Source organism: Natrix helvetica (genome assembly GCF_964273705.1).
Source record: "Natrix helvetica genome assembly, chromosome: 2".
Taxonomy (NCBI): Eukaryota; Metazoa; Chordata; class Lepidosauria; order Squamata; family Natricidae; genus Natrix; species Natrix helvetica.
Window position 1 is genome coordinate 69,610,203 of NC_138552.1, and position 13,840 is coordinate 69,624,042.

At 37.9% G+C, this 13,840-nt stretch overlaps 1 protein-coding gene across 6 annotated transcripts in view; it reads right to left on the reverse strand.

The window, feature by feature from the left end:
* The window catches only part of LOC309386548 (transducin-like enhancer protein 4), a 166,065-nt gene that overhangs the window by 56,225 nt on the left and 96,000 nt on the right, over positions 1-13,840 (reverse strand). The window lies entirely within an intron of this gene.

A 13,840-nucleotide genomic window follows, 5' to 3' on the forward strand; every position in this document is an offset into this window, starting at 1 on the left:
TCGCCCGATAAGAGCCGTGTGTGTGTGTGTGTGTGTGTGTGTGTGTGTGTGTGTGAAGGTCTGGTAGACTATAGCATACACCCTAGTGATTATTTCAATTTTCCCCTCCGATTATTCTTTCGTGGTCATCCAATCAAGCCCATCATGCCTAGAATTACTAGAGATTTTTTTTTTTATTCATTTCCCCAAAGCAGGAAGAAAGTAAGCTAATAACGTCCCACCGAGAGGGCTGTCAGACTAAATCCCTCAACTACTGAAAGCACTGCCTGGATAAATCTCACTTCACTTTCCATTCTGCCAACCACTTAGGGCAGGGCCCAGGGGAACTCTTCAGTTTATCCCTCCTCGCGCATTGTCACAAGCGCAAGCCAGAATGGCCCAATCAGGGCCAAGAAAAGAACAAACTAAAAAAGATTAATTCACAGATGTTCATGCATTTCACATACACTGTGCCCTATGGCCCGTTGCTAGGGCAACAGGAGACCACCAGTGTGTGCTTTATTGGCTTTATGAAGTGCGTCTCAGGGACTATAGGCCAAGAAATGCTGCATGATAATAGCAAGGCTTTTCAGAGCCTTGTTTTGTGTTTATCCACATTTAACCCTCAGAGTATTATTAAGCACATTGCTATGCACAGCCATGGTGCGCACAAGCACACACACAGACACACACACACACACACATCAGTCAACATACTCATAAATAGGGTTGGAAAGAGAGTCAGTTGCCAAATCTAAGATACATCAACATTATTTCCTAAAGAGAAATTTAGATAAGTCCATGATAAAATAAATTTGTATGGGGGTGAATTGCTCCTAATCCTTTAAAAAAAAAAAAGGGGGGGGGGGGTTAAGCCTTTATTCATTTAAATTGCTTTTTTAAATTAATCTAATCCGAGCTGTCCTCCTGCAAGTGATTTCAAACTCTCCCGTTGCCAGAAACATTTGGTATCGATGATATTGAACTTTAAGCAGTTGTTTCAAAAGTGTACAGGGTCTCTCTCCCCCCACCAATACCCTAATGCAGTGGCTTTTATCTAGAATCTTCCCTTCCCCCCCCCCCTTAATTTGTTTTTTCACACTCAACAGACAAGCAAGGGTTTAGGACTAAAGAGGTTTTGTTAGGGTCTTTTCCCATCTTCCTTGAAGAGGCTAAGGGTTAAAATCACAAATGTCACAAATCTTGGAGCAGCAGCCCCTATCAAGTGTTAATCCCCCCCAAAGGAGAGGGAGGGAGGAAAGGGGAGAAAAGAGGGCTAGCAGAATGGATCAATAGATTCACAGGAGAAATAACATGCAAAGACAATCATTTCCTGGGAAAGCTAAAGCCTAATGAGAATTTACTCTGCCTCTTTTCAAACAACCTCTTTTGTGGCCGGGGTTTCCTGACTGACAGGAACTCTGGGCCCCTTAATAGGATTTCCATATTATTTCCAACACCTGCCTAGAAGTTATTTGTTTACATTGAAGGAGGCAAGATTCTTAAATCAGACATCTGCTTCTAGTTCAGGCATATCTTAGGAAGCCATCTAGAAAGCAGCTTTGTTACCATGGTGACATTTTTATTTTCTTCCCTTTAGTTGGCTGGAAAAAAAATCCATTAGCATTTCCATTTTTATTTTGTTCTTCAAAAGGCCAAATGTTGCTTAGGAAAATATAGTACTTCAAAAATTGCCAGAAGCAATGGGTCACCCAAGATGTGTTTGTTTAGCCTAATTAAAAGAATTAGGCATGAAAAACTGAAGAGGAAATAATTTAATTCCATCTTATCAGATTTTTCCAAATGGTGAACATTTAGAGCCCACTATTTTCGTCCACTATTGTTAAAGCACATTGAATTAATTAGGGATAAGTTGATTTTCTGGAATTGCAAAAGTTAAAATGTCTTTTCTGAATCTACCATTCACAAAACAAAGAATTCTACTTCCTGTGATCTTAACTGATATTTGCCATATGGGGGAAAGCATATCTTTTCACTGTATTGAAACATTCATTAAATGGGTGAAGAAGACATGGCCTTACTAAATGTGGCTGCCCCCTGCAGGAACAATCAAAATAACAATGTGGTCCTTGGTGCTCTTGGAGCAGAGTAGTTTTCTTCCAGATGTTTCTTTACCAAACTAGGACACATCATCAGAACTGATGATGTTACCCCATTTGATAATGAAATTTCTGCAAGGAAACCACCAAGCTCAGAGAGCACCAAGGACCCCAAAGTTCAACCATGAGCTATAAATATTTTCTTCTAGCAGTACAAAATAGTAATGTTGATGAATAGCAGCCACATGTCCTCCTTTTAATAAAAATGCAATATTTTAATATCATGGATAGTGAGAAAGTCCCTGTTCACTCTTAGAAATAAGACCAGCCTATCAACCCCCATAAATTTCTAGTTCCCCATAATATAGCACATTAGTATGCTGAAAGTAAACAGCAGAGGTCTTTAAAGGAAAAGGTCTTATAGTTCAATATGTTTTATATGTACAAATTTCCAGATTCAAAGTAAGTCCCTCCAGGAAAAGATGGGAAACATTCCTGCCTAAAACTCTGGAGAGATGTTTTGCATCATTGTCAATGATACTGAATTAGAATGATCAATAATCAGTTGTGATGTAAGTACAGTCCAAGCCAATTGTTCAGGTTCCTTGAAGCACAGAAAAACACAATGGCAACAACTTCTGAATATTTGCCAATAAATTTACTTGGACATTTCCACAATATCATGAGTAATCTAGATTGACTCAAAAGAGACTTACAGATTAATTATAAAATTAAGATATGAAAGAGAAAAAAAAGAAACCGCTTTAAAATTTGCCAAACAATAACATCTAACTATTTCCTTGGGCCAGAGTAAAAACTATTTTTACTGCATTTGCATTGGAATATAACTATTCTCTTTTCATAAACTTTTTTATGTGTGAATAAGACACAGCACTTTTCAATATTACATCGTAAATGCTAATCGTGATAGTAAAACTATATGACAGTTTGGGTAATCTCAAGACACAGTTTAGTAGTTTCTTTCCCCTTTTTTCTTAGAAATAAATATTCGGAGGTAGAATATTTGAACTGGGCAACAGCTTACCCATTTTTAAAACAACTGTTTTACTCAATAAGCCTCATCTTATGCTCACCTTAATTCCGCTCAGTATATAGATGTGGATTCACATGATTAACTGATTCTTACGTTACACAAGAAGGATTTCCCACAAATGGAAAGTTATGTCAGTCACAGTAGACCTACTGTTCCCTTCACTACATTTCTGTGGAGAGGATCATTCAGTAGTGAGAATCCACATTCTGGCTTGGTTCATACATCAACATAAGCTATAGTTTGCTTAATCATAGTGTATGAATAAGCCAAAAATAGCCAGGTTCATGCATCAACCTAGGCCACAAACTATGGCATAGAAAATAAAGTGGGCTAGATTCACACAACATAAAAATCCAAACCAAAACATTATACTATGGTTTACTATGATGTATGAAAAAATAACAGTTGGAAGTACTGGAAGCCCAGAAACAAATTTACTCACATTTCAGTCCCTCACAGCCAATATCACATTCTGTTACTAGTGAACATATTCTATTCAATATTGGAACTTAAGGCCTTTTAAGATGTTTGCCTTCTGGATAACTACATCATCTGCATTCTGGGCTCCAATGTCCAGATTCTAAATAATTCATTGACTAAATATATAATAAAATAAGTCATTCTAGATTATATGTTGTTATCCAGTGAGAACAATTAATCAGTGGAACAGCTTGCCTCCAGAAGTTGTGAATGCCCCAACACTGGAAGTCTTTAAGAAGATGTTGGATAGCTATTTGTCTGAAACGGTATAGGGTTTCCTGCCTAGGCAGGGGGTTGGACTAGAAGACCTCCAAGGTCCCTTCCAACTCTACTATTGTATTGTATTGTATCTTTAAATAAACATTCCACGCTTACTTAATACGCATAAAACAGCAGCAATATACAACAAACACCATAAGAAACACATGTAAAAAAACACAAAACAGGTGGGGGTAGAAAGGTCAACTGACCAGACTGTAAATTAACTCGCAATTTAAATACATACATATATGTCTTTGTATGCATACATATGCATAGGATATTAAGTCAACAGGAAAATACATTTTGGGAAAAAATGCAGTGTTAGTTATTTAAGACAAACTAATATAAAAACTAAAGCTTTGCTAATTTATATTTGCTACACTTCGGTGCTTAGTAGATGTGATGCTGAACAAGGTATCTTGTCTCACCCAATCACATCCTCAGTCCACTCAAGTTTCATCATCAGAGAATTGGCTGAGCCCCATAGATATTCATTCATCGTGTTCACAAACAATTACATTACAGATTTTAGAGCACCTGTAACATTCCTCACAGTCTATATGCCCCAAGGCAGGTATCAATTAATGCCAAATAACATGTTGTACTGCGAGATCAGAATAAATTGAAATTAAAAAAAAACCCTAATTATTTTGCAGAAAAGGACCAGCCCCTCCTTTTCCAATATTAAAATTAATACTTCCTTCTAAATGAACGGGTAATTCACCCTGGGTCTCTTTGCAAAACACACTCCTGGAAAATCAGTCCTAAATTCATGTCATCCTTTGAGTTGGAGTAAATAGTAGCCTGCCTGATAAATTGTGGGGTTCTTCGTTGTGGTTTCTGACCATCTGCCATATTTCTAAACAGAGAGCAAGACAATCACCAGGCTCCTGGGCTCTTAAAATAATCTCTTCTAATTACACAGCACAATTTTCCCCGCACTCTTGTTTTTTTCTGATCTGATCATCAGAACTACTATTTCAAGAGATTCAGCTATGTTGAGCAGGGGACCAACGGAGCTAATCCCTACAAGTCCTGAGAGACTAGAGTCAATTCCCACTACTTCTCCATACAAAGAAAAATAGAAGGGTTTGTGCCATTTTAGCCTTTTGTAATGAAAAACAAATACATCTGTATTTCAAATTGTTAAATGGTATTTTGCCTCTGCTCCGCAGTCTGGAAACTAGTGCATCTCTACAGAATTCAAGGCACTATTTTCATTCAGCTGCATCACAAGAAATAGGTTAGATTTATAGTAGGCCCAGACTGTTTTATGTCACCTTGTTCAGTCTCCCAACAGCATCACAAGTCCTCACAAAATATATGGCTACAGTTTCCTATTTCTGTCTGAAAGACAAATAAGACAAAAAGCATTCGTAGATGAATATATTTCAACTGCTTCCCAAGTGCCTTGCTAAAAAATCTCCCATAATATTTTGCACTATCAGGAAATTCTTGGGCTGTGAGACAACCTTTGCAAATCTTCCCTTCACCCATCAAGGTTGCTGCAGTTCATTGGAGCATAGATAGATTTGAAACCCACAATTTTTCTCCATCCAAGTAGCCTCTTGTTCTTGCAACCATGGTGTACTATATTACTCACATGCATGGCAGTTCTCTCTACATACACATTGATATCTGCTACAACTGTAGAATCCCATTGCCCAATTATGCATGCAACGATTTCACCACTAACTCATACAATAGTCCTGACAGCAGTCTGTTTCTTCTACTGCCAGCAGCTAAGTTGGAATTGGTGGCCAAATCCTCATAATTTGACCAGAGTCACACTGCAACTTGTTTAGAAAATGCAAATTTAACTGGCTTCTCTTCCATTAATACTGCTGAATATTTTACACAAACCTGCACTATACAAAATAATCATCAAGGTTTCAAAGACAGGATTGGATCTAATTAGATTTTCCATCTAATGGTCAATGTCAGTAGCATGGCATGGAATAAAAAAATCTTGTCTAGCAAAATATTTGCAGCTTATTATTGTAGAAAAGGCCTTTCAGATATTCAAAACCATTGTGAGTTTTGAGGTAAGAAATTTATTATTATTATTTAGACAATACCAGGCGGAACCTGACGGCAAAGACAAACGGCCCCTTGAAGTCCATCGACTCTTATCTGGCACCAATTTGCCTTAACTCTTGGTAGATCAAATTCTAGCGTATGTTTGCATGGAATAAATTTGCAGTGATTTTAAACTCTGTCCTGGCTCCTGGTTTCTTGTGCATGGTATGATGGCTGATGTAGTATTTAAGTAATGGCAAAAAGATCTTTCCGAAGTTTCACAATGGCGGTAGGGTCATGGAATAAATATGTATTTGAACTAAGACAGCTTTAAGGAAGCAGAAGCTGAGTGCAGAAAATGTGTTGCATCCTGCTGGTGCCCTTCTTGACACATATAGATTTGTGCACCCCCAGGAAGAGCTTTTGACAGTTTAGTGAGCATACACACACCTCCCTAATTTTCTCCAAATCGCTCATCACCAATATTCTTTATCCCCTGTATAGATCTCTTTCAAGCTGCATATTCATCACTACATAATGGCTTAACAGCACTTAATCAGTGGACTGGCTTGCCTCCAGAAGTTATAGGTATTTCATCACTGGAGGTTTTTATGGAGAGATTGGATAATCATTTGTCCAGGATGGTTCAAGGTCTCTTGCTTGAGCAGGGATTGGACTAGAAGATCCCCAAATCCCTTCCAATTCTGTTATTCTGTATTCTATTCTGTATATGTTAACCCACATGAGACCGGATCTATGTAATCAAGGACTGCATAGATAGGCAAGTGCCAATATTTAGATCACATTGTTTTTTTTGACGAATAAAAGCACCAGAGGTTTAGTGATTGGACAGGGAAGTGTATTGTTTCCCATGGCTTTACTGAACCTCAGTAATCCGGTGTTTCTCCTTTAATAGTCAATTCATAAGTGCTAAGGACAGAATAAGGAACCACACGGTTTCAAAAACAGCCTAGCAGTACATGCTGAATGCATGAAGAACATTTCATGCACAAGGACCAAGAGCCATACTATTCTCTACATAACCATTTGGAAGTAAATTTCACTAAGTCCCATTGCTTTCTAAAACTCATATTACTCATTTCATCAGCTAACTTACTGATAGAAACTCACATTTACAGTGAGTAAAATAAAATACATAAGGATCATTCTAGTTTATCTGAACTATGCTATAGATATCAATTTAAGATTTAGGACATCTTTAACCCTTCTTTTTAAAACGGTCAGAAAAAAATGTCTATCCATTTTTAGTATGAATAATTAACATCCTACTTTTCTTTAAGATTTTGCATTCTAGCTTAAAGATACCGCTTCATTAATTTCATTGCGTACATTGCCTAAATAGTTTCAGTTACATAGCAACTAATAAATGAAATATGTAATAAGAAGCATTTAGTTCTTTTGCTACTTCACAAATCCTTTTGGGGGGGGGGGGAATGGTGTGTGTGTGTGTGTGTGTGTGTGTGTGTGTGTAGAACTTAGTAATAGTGTAAGAATAACATTAAAGGGAAGGAATGAATGACAAAGTTGACAACCATGTGATGAGGGCAATAGCACTCTTCCAGAATATTAGAACATAAATATAATTGGACAGGTTTCTCTCCTTTGCATACCAGTGAGTCGCTTACCTTAATTATTTCACTCTTACAGCAACACCTAAATTTACATTTTATGAGCTGTTCTAAAATCTGCCCTGCTTAATAATCTGTATCTTCAAGAAAACACTTGAAAGCGTCTCTCACAATTAAACCCAGCCACAACCTTGTATAAATCAAACTTTTGCTACCATATCAAAATGTTACACTGGGGCTGCATAATGTTGCCCACATCCTCATTACATGGTACACTAATTACTACCAGCAGATTCAGAATTTTCTGCACATTAGAGGCTTTTAGAGAAGCTATAAAAAATTTCAGGCACCATTAATTTAAATTTGTATTGAAATTTCCTTTTGACAGATGGCCAAAAATTACTTATTATTTAGAGCACCAGAGCTGCCTGTTTGCACATTAGAAGAGGAAAGGGAAAATTAAAAGCAAGCAGGAAATTTATGTCACGTTCATTACCTGTTAAATGTTAAGGAGCATTATCTTGCATGAATAAATTATTTCATACAAGCACACAGTCTCCAGCTGCTGGCAACTGGCACGTTCTGGCCAATAAAAACCATCTCAAGTCACACAGCAGACAATCATAAAAAGCCTTTCTTAACCAGGAGCCACTTAAGAGAGAACAGATCAATAGAACAAGCAACTAACTGCTACTCTGGGTATTATGGATAACATTTAAAGAAATTAGCAAACTATTTCACCTTGCAAAGCTGGCAACAAGCCCTAGATGCAGAGACAATCCAACTTTGCTACTTGATGGCTGTACAAGGCAAACATTTATTTATAGCTCTCATCGTCTAATAAATCAGTGGAAAAAGAGTTGTACTTTGTATGCTGTCACACTGGATGCCCACCTATGGTTTAGAAAGGAAGAATCCAAATAATGGCAGGTGAATTAGTCTCATCTACCAAACAATGACACACCTCATTGGTTCATTTCCATTGCCCTTTCTTGACTTTTTGAGCATTGCTGGCCAGCAAGCAAGACAATTTATACACACTCACAATTAACACAGCAATGTATTAATATGCCTTTCTTAGGTTTAATTTCAAAGTATACGTAACCATAAATTTTCAGTGCTCCTGCCCTGGAAAAAATGAAACAAATAACCCGCCAAGCAACTGGAAGGTATTTATGATGGTTGCAATGTCCTAGATGTGATCACCTTTTGCAACCTTCTGACCAGCAAAGTCAATGGGGAAGCCAGATTCACTTAACAACCATGTTACAAATTTAACAACTGCAGTGACTCATTTAATAACTTTGGCAAGAAAGGTCATAAAATGGGGGCAAAATTTACTTAACAACTGTCTTACTTAGCAACAGAAAAATTTGGCTCAATTGTGGTTGTAAGTCGAGACTACCCTTTAAAAGTACAATAAAAAGAAGTTATTCAGTTGTATATGATGAGCCACCTAGTAGTTGCCTGACAACTACTGGTTTGGCATTTCTGAGTAACCAGAAAAAAAAAATGGAAGAGCCACTATGAATGGCTGAAAGATGCAGTTTCTTGATTAGTCACAAGATGCCTTATTGGGGGAAGAAGGGGGTGACAATGTTTATATTAAAGACATAATATTATTTGGAATTAGAAGGTTGCACGTTCAAAGAAAACTGAAAAGTGTATTCAGCATTCATTAGGCAATTCATTAAGTATTTATACACCCCCATCTGAAGCAACTGGAAAAAATAGCAGACTTTAATCTCTTAATTATACATAGGAAAATAAATTTGGCACACAACAAATATGAAACATTAGCAAAAACATAGCAAAAGCAGTAAATAGCACATTAGTTCATTAATCCAACACCTTTCTAAAGTTCAAAAAGCAAACAATCTGGCCATACACACTGGGGAGGAGTTCTAAGAATGAAACTTCACAACAATGAAAGTCTTCAGACTTGCTATCTCAATCAGACCTCAAAGAAAAGACAGGACTTGCTGGATGCATTCAGCACATGTTACCACCGAAGGGGACAGTTGATAAGATTTATTCTTTACATCAGGGGTCTCCACCCTGGAGCCACAGCCCACTAAGGGGCCGCAGCCTATTCGGAACTGTGACAAGAAAAGTCGACCGTAGCTGTGTCAGGGGGACATGTGATCGTCTCTTGCAATCGTTTGACGAGCAAACTCAGAGTCACTTAACAATCAGGTTACTAGCTTACCAACTGCAGTGATTCACTTAGCAATAGTGGCAAAAAAGGTCATAAAATGGGGCAAACAAATGTTTCACTTAGCAACATAAATTTTGGGCTCAATAACTCAAGGACTACTTGCATGTTTGTGTGAGGGCATGTTAAGTTTCTTTTTCCACAAACTGGAAGGACATTTTTAGACCTTGTTCTTTGGGAAACTGTTTTTTTTTGTAGGTTGGTGCCCCACCTCTCCCCTCCCTCCCCCTCCTTCCTCCTTTTCCTCCCCCACTCCCTCTTTTTAACCTGCCACTGCTACACATACTGAAAATTGTTGCGGATTTAAAACTGACAGTTCCTATCAGTTTGTAGCTATTAGGAACCCTGAGGTTAACTGTGAAGTTGACAAGAACAAGGTCAATTCTACTCTGTTATAACATAACAAAACCAGCAAAGGATTGATTTGGGGATCAAGCTTCAGACCTTTGTCATCATATTAAAAAAGAGAGAGAGAGAGAGAGACCAAGAACTGGTAAAATATGAACCCATGAAGCCTCCAAAAAACAGATGTTAGGTATCTCATTTCTCTACCCTTCACCTGGTTAATGAAAACCTATTTCCCTCATCTGTAAACACACTCATAATTCCATGATCAATTCAAAAGTACAACTTCAGTGATTTTTACTATGGACAGGTACTCTAGTCTTTGATTTACAACAGTTTCTTTAGGGACCATTCAAAGTACTGAAAAAATGACTTATGACCGTTTTTCACACTTATGACCTTTGGAGCATCTCCATGGTCACATGATCAAAATTCAGATGCTTGACAACTGGCTCACACGGTTGTAGTGTCCTGGGATCATGTGATCAGCTTTTGCGACCTTCTGACCAGCAAAGTCAATGGGGAAGCAAGATTCATTTAACAACCATGTTGCTAAATTAACAAATGCAATGATTCACTTAACAACTATGTCAAGCCAGGTCGTAAAATGGGGCAAAACTCATTTTACAAATGTTTCACTTAACAACAGAAATGTTGGGTTCCATTGTGGTCATAAGTTGAGGTATCAGGTATATACAATAAATATAGGTACCTGATTAATATCTGTTCTAACGTGCAGAACTGGCTTTTTTAATGTAATATTTTAGGAGAAGAGCGGAGGAGGGCAGAGTTAGATAAGCCATCAGCCTAGAGATGTTACAATCCCACAAATGGCCTAAACACAACCCTCTTGAATTTCATTGACCTTTATCTGGTGCCAAGTTAGTATTGAACTTTATTTGACTAGATTCATGTATATAAGCTGGATAATAAACTGCAACTTAATGTAATATTCTTTGTGCTTGACAAATACAGACTGAGAAGTATGAAAAACAATATGAGGACTAGTGAAAGTTTGCTGTTTTTATGATGGAAACCAGAATTTTCTTCTTCCATCCTCCCCCTACATCCCCCACCCCCGATGCTTTTCCCCATACCTTTTCCTTGCTCAATCTAAACATTAATTATTTTTAGGCAACTAAAAACCTTTATTATCTAAGGTTTGTTTGCCAACGTTGTATCTTCTTTGGAACATTGGCCTAGTCACTGCGATACATAGCTTGATTATGTCTAAATTAAATAATAGCTGTCTTACAAAAAATGCCAAATAATTAACTCAAGAGAAGAGACATTGCATTCATACTTGAAGTATTGCTGTGACTTTCAGTTGTCTGCTGTTTTCCCTTATTGTTCTTATTTTTTTTTAAATTTCAGCCAGGCCTTGAGCATTGCCCAGAATAGGCAGAATAGAAATATTAAAACAAACAAAAATAGTATTGTCCTTTAAATGCTATAACCTATATGAGTTCTGTTACCAATGGAGACGAGATTGGCTTTTTCCCATCTATGGATCTCCTTCAAAAGAACCAAAATGAAATGTAGAATCCATTCTGGATGTGCAGTCTGCTCTCAAACGTTGATGGCATAAAATGTTGATGGCATGAAATTAATTCATTTTATGCTCTGCCAAAGCTTTTTCTGATGTCCTTATGCCACAGGAGTTGGCGGGTTCATTGGTTTTGTTTAGAAAATAAAGATTTTTAATTTATTTTCTGGCTTAAGTAATTTTACTGTGCTTTGGGCAGATTTTTATTTGTTGCAGCCTTTTTTGTTCTTTGATTAATGAAATTGTCTTAGTATTTATATTTTCATATTAGTCGTTTTTCAAACTAGCTGGCAGAAACATTGTTTTAAAAATCCACAGACTTCAGAACGATTAAAAGGACTTTAATATTCTGCTTTATATCGTATACAAGCTGAGATGCCCCTGCTTAGAAATAGATTAGTGCCAGATCTAGGGTGCATTTCTGACTAAATATTCTGAAAGGCAGTGTTTTGTACCGGCCTGTTGAAATATAAATAATCTTCCAGATGCCAATGCTAACCCCACTGAAATATGCATAATAGGGCTCATAGTATGGGACTTAAGCCATTTAACAGATAAAAGTCATGCCCATGATATATTTATTATCTGCCATTTCAGCCCTCGTGGAAGCACACACTAGAAATAAGAACTCCTTGGAGATTGATAGGCAGGAAAACTCTGATATGAATCTTTCCTGCCATGGAACACAAAACATCTCCCAGAAGGTTCTTCCTCTCCTGCTTTATTTCCCAGTAAGTTTCTGACAACAGCAGATTGTATTTTTAAGAATTAGACAACAAGCAAGAATATATATATATAGATTCATATATATATTTATTTCACTCACTGACCAACAGATCATCCAGCAACCTATCTTACATTAATATTTACAATTGTCTTGAGGGATTTTCATGAATGGAAGGAATGCAAGTGTGGGAGGTCTAGAGTTGCAAGAGCCAGCCTGCTTTCAGCTGCTGATAGAAATAGCAATAGCACTTAGACTTATATCCCACTTCATAGTGCTTTTACAGCCCTCTCTAAGTGGTTTACAGAGTCAGCCTATTGCTTCCAACAATCTGGCTCCTCATTTTACCCATCTCAGAAGGATGGGAGGCTGAGTCAACCTTGAGCCGGTGAAATTTGAACTGCTTAACTGCAGCTAGCAGTCAGCTGAAGTAGCTTGCAGTACTGCACTCTAACCACTGATCCACCTCGGCTCTTCTGAATCGGTTTTCTTCTGCAGAATGAGGCCACTTTTCTCCCCTGTCTGCACAAGGGCTTGAAAATGTTCTCCTCAGGTGATAACAATGCATCTTCACAGAGGTTCTTCACAGTAGATGTGCTAGAGCCCTTTCCCAGTGGAAGGATCTTTTCCACTGGGAAAGGATTTCTGATCAGAACAAAAGTAGAAGCATATCAAGGAGGAGCCAACGTCACGACTATTTGGATATGCGGTCTCAATGCTCCGAGACCACTGTCCACATTTTTGCCGCTGGGTGGTCAAATTGGACCTAAACTGTCCCATAGAGCCGGTGAACAGGAAGAATACATCTTGCTGATCTCAGGGACACCGCAAAGTCCCTGATCTATCCAAGAGAAGTTCTTCAAGCCAGTGACAAAAAGTCCAGCCCCAGGCTGATGAAGTTGGGACGGCTCCGGAACAGAAGGAAAGAGGAAAGAGAAAGTGTGCCCATCTGGTGAGGAAACTTTATTGTTTTGAAAAAGACTGCCACAAAATTTCTTTTTTAAAGTTAAATTAAATTCGAAAGCAGAAGAAAATAAGCGGCAAAATTAACCTATATTGGATTGCTTAAGAACTTTGTTTCTTTTAAGTTTGAAATAACATTAGAGAGTGGGAAGCAATACTGCCACTTGGAGGCTGGAGGCTTGAGTTTTTGAAACAATGCACTTTCCCTTTTCCTTTTGATCTCACTGACTTTGTATCTTGAGGCTTGGCAACTTGTATATAGAAAATGATAAGAAGTGATAAGAAGCAAGGGCACAAATTGTTTTTACTGACAATGGAAAACCCTTCTGATGCAGTGGTGGACTGCTGCTGGTTTGGGGCAAACGCCCACCCAACCACCCTGGTGCTATTTTGACCATATATTGCCATGCTTTTGGAGCCGTGCACGGGCTCACATTTCCGGTGCTGTGCAAACCAGTTGTAACATTATGTGACACCCACCTCTGTTCTGAAGACATGGTACATAACAAGCTCAGAGTCCAGCAGTGAATTTACACTTTTATATAGTGTTTTAAAATTGTCTATCCAAGACTAATCAATATGGATATCACCACCTAGTTACCATA